Source organism: Schistocerca americana, chromosome 1 (assembly GCF_021461395.2).
Source record: "Schistocerca americana isolate TAMUIC-IGC-003095 chromosome 1, iqSchAmer2.1, whole genome shotgun sequence".
Taxonomy (NCBI): Eukaryota; Metazoa; Arthropoda; class Insecta; order Orthoptera; family Acrididae; genus Schistocerca; species Schistocerca americana.
Window position 1 is genome coordinate 543,058,301 of NC_060119.1, and position 8,012 is coordinate 543,066,312.

General features: G+C 45.9%; 1 non-coding gene across 1 annotated transcript; it reads left to right on the forward strand.

The window, feature by feature from the left end:
- The first annotated feature begins 463 nt into the window (after nt 1–463).
- Nucleotides 464–536, forward strand: Trnaa-agc. The gene has a single exon. It is a non-coding gene; the product is annotated as a tRNA-Ala (tRNA).
- The last annotated feature ends 7,476 nt before the right edge of the window (nt 537–8,012 follow it).

The window sequence follows — 8,012 nt, forward strand, 5'->3', positions numbered from 1 at the left end:
TAGCACTGACAACTCTACGCAAATGCGGCTGGTCTCGGTCGTAACGTGAAGGCCGTCGTCCACCGTGAGAGGTAATGCCTGAAATTTGGTATTTTCGGCGCGCCCTTGACAGTGTGGATCACGGAACATTGCACTTCCTAACTATTTCCGAAATGGGACGTCTCATGCGTCTAGCTCCAACTAACATTCCGCGTTCAAAGTCTGTTAATTCCCGGGGTGATGCCACAACAGCATCAGAAACCTCTTCACGTACAGCTCCTCCAGTGCACTGCCCTTTTATACCTTGCGTACGCAGTACTATCACCATCTGTAAATCTGTCTCCTCAGTGTAAATCTAAACGTTCTGATTGATGGTGGAAATCGATTGTTTTTTGTTTTAAAACAAATACTACATAGGCATGCCTCTCTTACAGAAATAATTTTATGAATCTTATTCAAGTGCCAACAATTAAAAGAAGAGTCTGCCTCCGTAGCGCAGCGGTAGCGTTCCCGCTTAGCAAGCAAGGGGGCCCGGGTTCGATTCCCGGCAGGGGACTGGGTGTTGTGTCCTTCATCAAAATTTCATCATCACTGACACGCAGGTCGCCGCAGTGGCGTCAACTTGCAATACGGCGGCAGAACCCCGAAGGGGATATCCCGGGCAATAAATGCCATACGATCATTTCCTTAAAAGAAGAAACAATACATTTTCGTTTGAGGCAATTTCTAAAATCTTTTTAAAAGCTTTAAGTAAAAGCAGAAAGAACTCTATGTATGGTATCGTCCTAGCTTCAACAAAAATGTGATAGCTATCAAACTACGTGGTGAGAACGAAAATACAAAATTTCTTTTATTTTTTAATGTAATAATGGAACTGTTTAAATCTGTAATTTACAAATCGTTTCACTTTCCACAGGAAAAAGTGGCACAGAAATACGGAAGCTATCAGTTTTTATACTGTGTTGAACATAAGGCACTGTTTAATTGCGTAAGTTTAGTGCAACATGTGAAAAACACTCACCAGTAAAGTGTATAATGTAACGTGCTAAAGTATACTGTTTCTCTTATCAAGGTCAAATTTGGACGAAATTTGAGCCCTATTAGATGGGGGCTTAATCGAAAGGTTTACACTTCGCCTACATTGACAATAATTAAGATAATATTTGATACTGAAATTACTGGCAGCCCGTAACCACAAACCGCCAATTTCTCGCAAACGGCTCGTTTTCTGGCCAATGTTTACTGGAACCTTTTAGTTTGTATTACCATATGCTTTCACCCGTGTCAGTTTTCGCTACTAATTATGATACTGACATTGGCGCCCCTCTCATCTTGGTGCCACAAGCGGCCGCTCGTGTAGCTTTCGCCTCAGTCCGGCACTTTGGACGCTGCATCTTCCTGTCGCTTCAACCTACGTTAGGGAAAGTCAGTCTTTCGGTTACTTTTTTCCTTGGCGGAACATCTTTTACCTCCTGTCTTCCCTTCTCTCAACTTCCTGTGGATTCACAGACTATGTTACATTTGATTCTGACAGCTAGTGAGACCAGCGTATATATGGACTCCTTTTCCTGGCTGGAACGTTTTCTACAGCCAGTCAGTCAGAAAACAAGTTCATATTGCCTAATACTCTAGAGATGTAAGTGAAATGTATTCTAAGTTAAACGAAGCTTGTAATTTTTAAAATTCCTTGCCATTTTTCAGCATTCTTAGGCCTTACTATAGTATATTCTCTGAAAAGTTAGGGGAGAATTCCAAAATTAATAGACGTAAAAATATAAAAACTTTTAGCAAAATGATGCTAAATCGGCACCTGCACGCTTAATTAAGAGCACTGGTGAAAGGAACAGTACCCAGCCACTGTGGTATCAATACTACAGCACGGGCGTCGCGAAATTGGCAACGGAACTGCAAGTTTCTGTCAGACGCCGATAGCCATCGTGCGGGATCTGGCTGACCCAATGGTGCGTGCATGCTGAGTCCAGTGGCTCTGGACTACAAGCGCCCTGTGCCACCGCGCAATAGGACGGCCGACAGCAGCTAGACGGCCCGGTCGCGCTTGGAGCCTCTTCGCTGTGAGGTGTTATGCAGACGCCACCTAGTCGTGGCTCCAACACCATTGTTCGTACTGTAGTGCAGGGAGCCTTTTCGTTGTTGAGACTGAGAGCTGGACTCTATGTCTTGCTGCGTTATTTGTAATGTGTCTTCATACACATCGAGAAATACAAGTTAAGTAAATATTCTGTTTAATGTGTTACCTTGTTTGCTAATCATTTCTGTTCTTGTCAAGGTTTCCTACGATGAGAGTTGCTGCACCATTCTGTACCCACCTCTCTTTACTGTTGTGTATGAAGTCATAGACAACAACAATGAAATTAAAATACGAGAGGTGTTCAGTAAGTAATGCAGTACACTCTTCAGGATTTCAGTACGCCATATTTTTTCCCACTTTTTTGATTACAAAGCCCTCGTTTTTCAAAGAATCCCCGTTCAATGCAACAGGTTTACGCCACCTTACTGGGAGAGCCTGTACGCCAGCATGGTATCACTCTACTGGTCGATGACGGAGCCAACGTCTTGCTGCATCAATAACCTCCACATCATCCACATACCGCTTCCCGCGAAGTGCACCCTTTTTGGGGCAAACAGATGCAAGTCGGAACGTTAGAGATCCGGGGTATAGGCTGGATGAGGAAGAAAAGTCCAGTGAAGTTTTGTGGGTTCCTCTAGCGAGCGCACACTTGTGTGAGATCTTGTGTAGTTATGGAGAAGTTCGCCATATTTTTGTGGTGACGAACAGGCTGTATTCGTTACTTCAATTTCCTGAGGGTTGCACAGTAGGCTTCAGAGTTGATCGTTGCACCATGAGGGGCGATATCAAATATAAAAAACTCTTCAGAGTCCAGAAGACCGTCGCCATGACCTTGCCGACTGAGGGTGCCGCTTTGAACTTTTTCTTCAGTGGAGAGGTGGAATGGCGCCACTCCATGGACTGCCGTTTTATATCCGACTCTAAGTAATGTTCCACAAAAAATTGTCACGGTCAGCCTTGTAACGTGCAATCAATTCTGCAGAGATAGTCCTTCGTTGATGTTTATGGTCTTTTTCTGGGCGGCGAAAAACCCAACAGGCACACACCTCTGCATAGCCCAACTGGTGGACGAATGTGTCAGCACTACCAACAGAGTTGTGCACCGAGGTGTTTGATTGTGACCCGTCCTTCACCTCAAACAAGTGTATCCGCATGTTCCAACATTCCAAGAGTCACAGCTGTGTGCGGCCGGCCGGCATACGGGAGATCGACAATTTTGCGCGACCTACTTGTGGTGATAACATACACCATGTTTTCGTTCACTGCCAGGTTTCCCGCCAAAAGAAAATCAATGATTCCTTTACAGATGCCATTTTGAAGTCTACGTATAGCACCGCTATCTATCGGGACTATATGAAATTATAGGGGCTGAAGCGAGAATTTTCAACGACGTGGCACAATAAATTCTGCATTTTTCCAACCGAAACTGGCTGACACAAAAATGTGTTGTATTACTTATCGAACGCCCGTGATAAAAGAATTGTCCAAATCATTAAAACAGTGGACCCTGCACGACAGGATGAACGCTACGAAAAGAGTGAGAGTTCAGTTACAAACAGATGGGCCGCCACCGGACATTGTCTGAAAATGTTCCTTATATTCGAAACTTCTGGTACAGGGTCTGCGTGCCGAATTCATACTTCCATTAATTTCTACAATTCTCAAACTAAGCGTCGCCTTTAGGATCCATGGCACACAGTAATATATCAATTGATGACAGTTAATCACTGACTTCTGAAGTAGCTCAAGCCAATATACACACATCAAAAAAAGTTCTGCATCAACCCAGTTCCCAGAACTCCTGAAGATATGCGTTGACTGTGAATATTATATCAAAGACACAGTCCCTTTGAGTCTTCAGAGATGCCACTGAACCCGCCCAAAGATGTAAAGAACCATGCATGAGCAGCGCCTATTAGACGCAAGGGGTCCGACAGCTGATCAGTTCCAGTCAGTACACCAGGAAGGAAGTATACGGCTCGTGTTGTCTGTAGTTCAACCATGCCTAGACCATCAATACCGCGGTTCGATCGCGTCCGCATTGTTACTTTGTGCCAGGAAGAGCTCTCAACAATGGAAGTGTCAGGCGTCTCGGAGTGAACCAAAGCGATGTTGTTCGGACATGGAGGAGATACAAAGAGACAAGACCTGTTGATGAAATGCCTCGTTCAGGTCGCCCAAGGGCTACTACTGCAGTGGATGACCGCCGTCCACAGATTGTGGCTCGGAGGAACCCTGACAGCAACGCCACCATGTTGAATAATGCTTTTCGTGCAGCCACAGGACGTCGTGTTACGTCTCAAACTGTGCGCAATAGGCTGCATGCTGCGCAACTTCACTCCCGACGTCTATGGCGAGGTCCATCTTTGCAATCAGGACACCATGCAGCGTGGTACAAATGGGCCCAGCAACATGCCGAATGGACCGCTCAGGATTGGCAACACGTTCTCTTCATTGATGAGTGTTGCATATGCCTTCAACCAGACAATCGTCGGAGACGTGTTTGGAGGCTACCTGGTGAGGCTGAACGCCTTAGACACACCGTCCAGCGAGTGCAGCAAGGTGGAGGTTCCCTGCTGTTTTGGGGTGGCATTATGTGGGGCCGACGTACGCCACTGGTGGTCATGGAAGGCGCCGTAACGGCTGTACGATACGTGAATGCCATGCTCCGACCGATAGTGCAACCATATTGGCAGCATATTGGCGAGGCATTCGTCTTCATGGACGACAATTCGCGACCCCATCGTGCACATCTTCTGAATGACTTCCTTCAGGATAACGATATCGCTCAACTAGAATGGCCAGCATGTTCTCCAGACATGAACCCTATCGAACATGCCTGGGATGGATTGAAAAGGGCTGTTTATGGACAACGTCACCCAACAACCACTCTGAGGGATCTAAGCCGAATCGCCGTTGAGGAGGGGGACAACCTGGACCAACAGTGCCTTGATGAACTTATGGATAGTATGCCACGACGAATACAAGCATGCATCAAAGCAAGAGGACGTGCTACTGGGTATTAAAGGTACCTTTGTGTACAGCAATCTGAACCACCACCTCTGAAGGTCTCGCTCTATGGTGGTACAACATGCAGCGTGTGGTTTTCATGAGCAACAAATGATGTTTATGTTGATCTCTATTCCAATTTTCTGTACAGGTTCCGGAACTCTCGGAATCGAGTTGATGCAGAACTTTTTTTGATGTGTGTACTACTTTAAAAGGGGCATTTCCTAAACTAATTCCCTCAGCATCTCCTGATTTAATTCGCCTACATTCCATTACCCTCGTTTTACTTTTGTTGGTGTTCATCTTATATCCTCCTTTCAAGGCACTGCCCATTCCGTTCAACTTCTCTTCCAAGTCCTTTGCTGTCTCTGACAGAATTACAATGTTATCGGCAAACTTCAAAGGTCCACACTCAAGGAATGAGCGTAGGGGAGCAGGTGCAGAAATCCTGCACCACCGTTCTCGTAAACATCGTAGTGGAGGTGGCCACCCATTGCCTTCCTCTGACCTGTTACGAAGTGTCATTTGCGTAGATGTGTTGTGTGGGTGAATGCGAAGAGTGGTTGTGCAGTGAAGTGTTGGGTTTCTGTTGTTGTACATGAAGGGAAAGGAGGTGGTGAAACCTGGTGCCGACACATAGCCTTCTGCTCTCGAACAGCACCAAAAGGATCATAGAGCTTACAGCCTCCATCCATCGGACGCATCACCATCAAGAGTGTGACAGGCCTTGTGAACTAGTTACAGACACTTATTTCACGGTCTGCACTTTTTACTAAGCTCAGATCCGCAGGAAAATAACAATAAATACGACAGGTCTGTCACAGAGTTATTCCTGTCGGACAGTTCTTTGTTTATCTACGTCTACGATTCGCACACGGCGTTTGGCGGAGGATAACTTTGATACCGCTGCTTTTTCCCTGTTACATTGGAGAGTGCCACATGGGAACAATTCCTCGAATTTTCTTGTTGTGGTCATTTAACGAGACGCATATGGGAGGAAGTAATAGCTGTGAAATAGGGAATCAGGCCGTCACAGCATCAACGAATACGGATGGATGTAAATAGGAAAACAAAGAAAGGTATGAAGAACTTTCTACTTATCAAGAGCGACAGGAAACATACTTCAGATTACCCGAGCGCTCAGCATGTAACTTTCATCTCCAGCACCAAGAACACTGCGTATCAACGGACAAACATCAAGAGCGTTGTACAATAAGCTTTACACAGCTATGTGTCAAGCAAAGCTGTGAGCGATGGAAAAGACCCACCGTTGCACGGTAGCTATGCTAGAAAGCTGCTATGAGAGCAATGAGAGCTCCACTGCAAATTTAAACGTAGCGAAAGCCTCACAGGCAAACAAAAATTAAACGAAGACTAAATTAGCCTAAGAAGAGTCATGCGTGAAGCGTTCAACAAACTGGAATGTAAAATACTGTCTAGCGACTTGGCAGAAAATCCTAAAAAAAATTTGATCTTATGTTAAATTCGTAAACGGATCGAAGCCATCTGTCCAAAGACTCTTCGACCGTAACGGCACATAAACAGTGGGCTGCGTAGGAAAGGCCGAAATACTTAAACGTCTTTTTCGCAAACTATTTCACAGAGTAAGATCGCACTCTAGTACCTCCTTTAAATCGTCACATGGATGACATAATTATTGATATCGAAACAATTGACCAAGAGATAGAAAAGAAACTGAAATCGCTCAACAGAGGGAAGTCCTCAGGAACTGACGGGATGCCAATACGATACATGGAGTATGCGAAATAACTTGCTCCTCTTCTAGCAGCCAGTGTACCGTTGATCTCTGGAGGCTCGCAGTGTTCCTAATAATTAGAAAAAAGCACAGGTCATTCCAGCTTTCAAAAAGGTCGTCAAACAGACACACAAAACTATAGGTCTGCACACTGATAAGCCAAACCGTTATGACCACTTCCCAAGGTCGAATGCCGCCTTGTGACGCGCTATGAAAAGTAAGTAAGCGCGGCAGATACGAAAGGGGGATCAACCTAGCGAAGATATGGGCTGTGAATGGGGAAATCCACTGAGATACGCGACTTTGTCAAGGGACAGATTATTGTTACGGAAAGCCTGTGGACCGAGTACCACGAAAACGGCGAAGATGGAAAGAGAGAGAAGGGCAGTGAAACTACCACTAGGCGATAAATGGTTGGACGCCCACGACTCTTCACAGAACATAGGGTTCGAAGGTTTCTCTGCTCTGTAAAGCAGGATAGATGGTGACCTGTAGCATCTCTGCCGAAAGAGCACAATGCTGCTGCACGCACAAGTGTTTCGGAGCAGCCCGTTCGTCGCACTGTTGAACATGGAGCTTCGCAGCAGACCACCCCTACGTGTTCACATGTTGACCCAACGACAGCGTCAATTACGATTGCAGTCGGCATGGGATCGTCGGGATTCGACCGTCGAGCAATGGAAACGTGTCGGCTTTTCGGATGAATCACATTATTCCCACACTAGGTCGATGGTCGTCTCCACGAACGCCGCCAGCAAGGTAAACAGTGGCTCGAAACATGCAGCGAGCCACAGACGCTGGATGGTAGATGCAGTGTTATGCCACGGGACACATTCCCCTGCGCTTGCATGAGACCTGTGGTAGTAATCAAAGACGCACTGACACCTACGAATCATCTGCATCCCTTGATGTCTTACCCGACGGCGATGTCATCTTTCAGCAGTATAATTGTTCGTGTTGTGCTGTGTCAAAACGCACGGGGTACGTTCGCCCTTACTGATGCTGAGCATTCTGCGTGATAAATCAATGATAACACCTGGTGGTCACGATAATATACGTGTATGATGTGGTAAAACCAAAATCATATTGTGTTCTAGATGATATGAGAGCGTCTACGGAATATCAGGTGGCAAGCATGCGCGACTGCAGCGATATACCACATGGCCCTCGCTGCGTCCA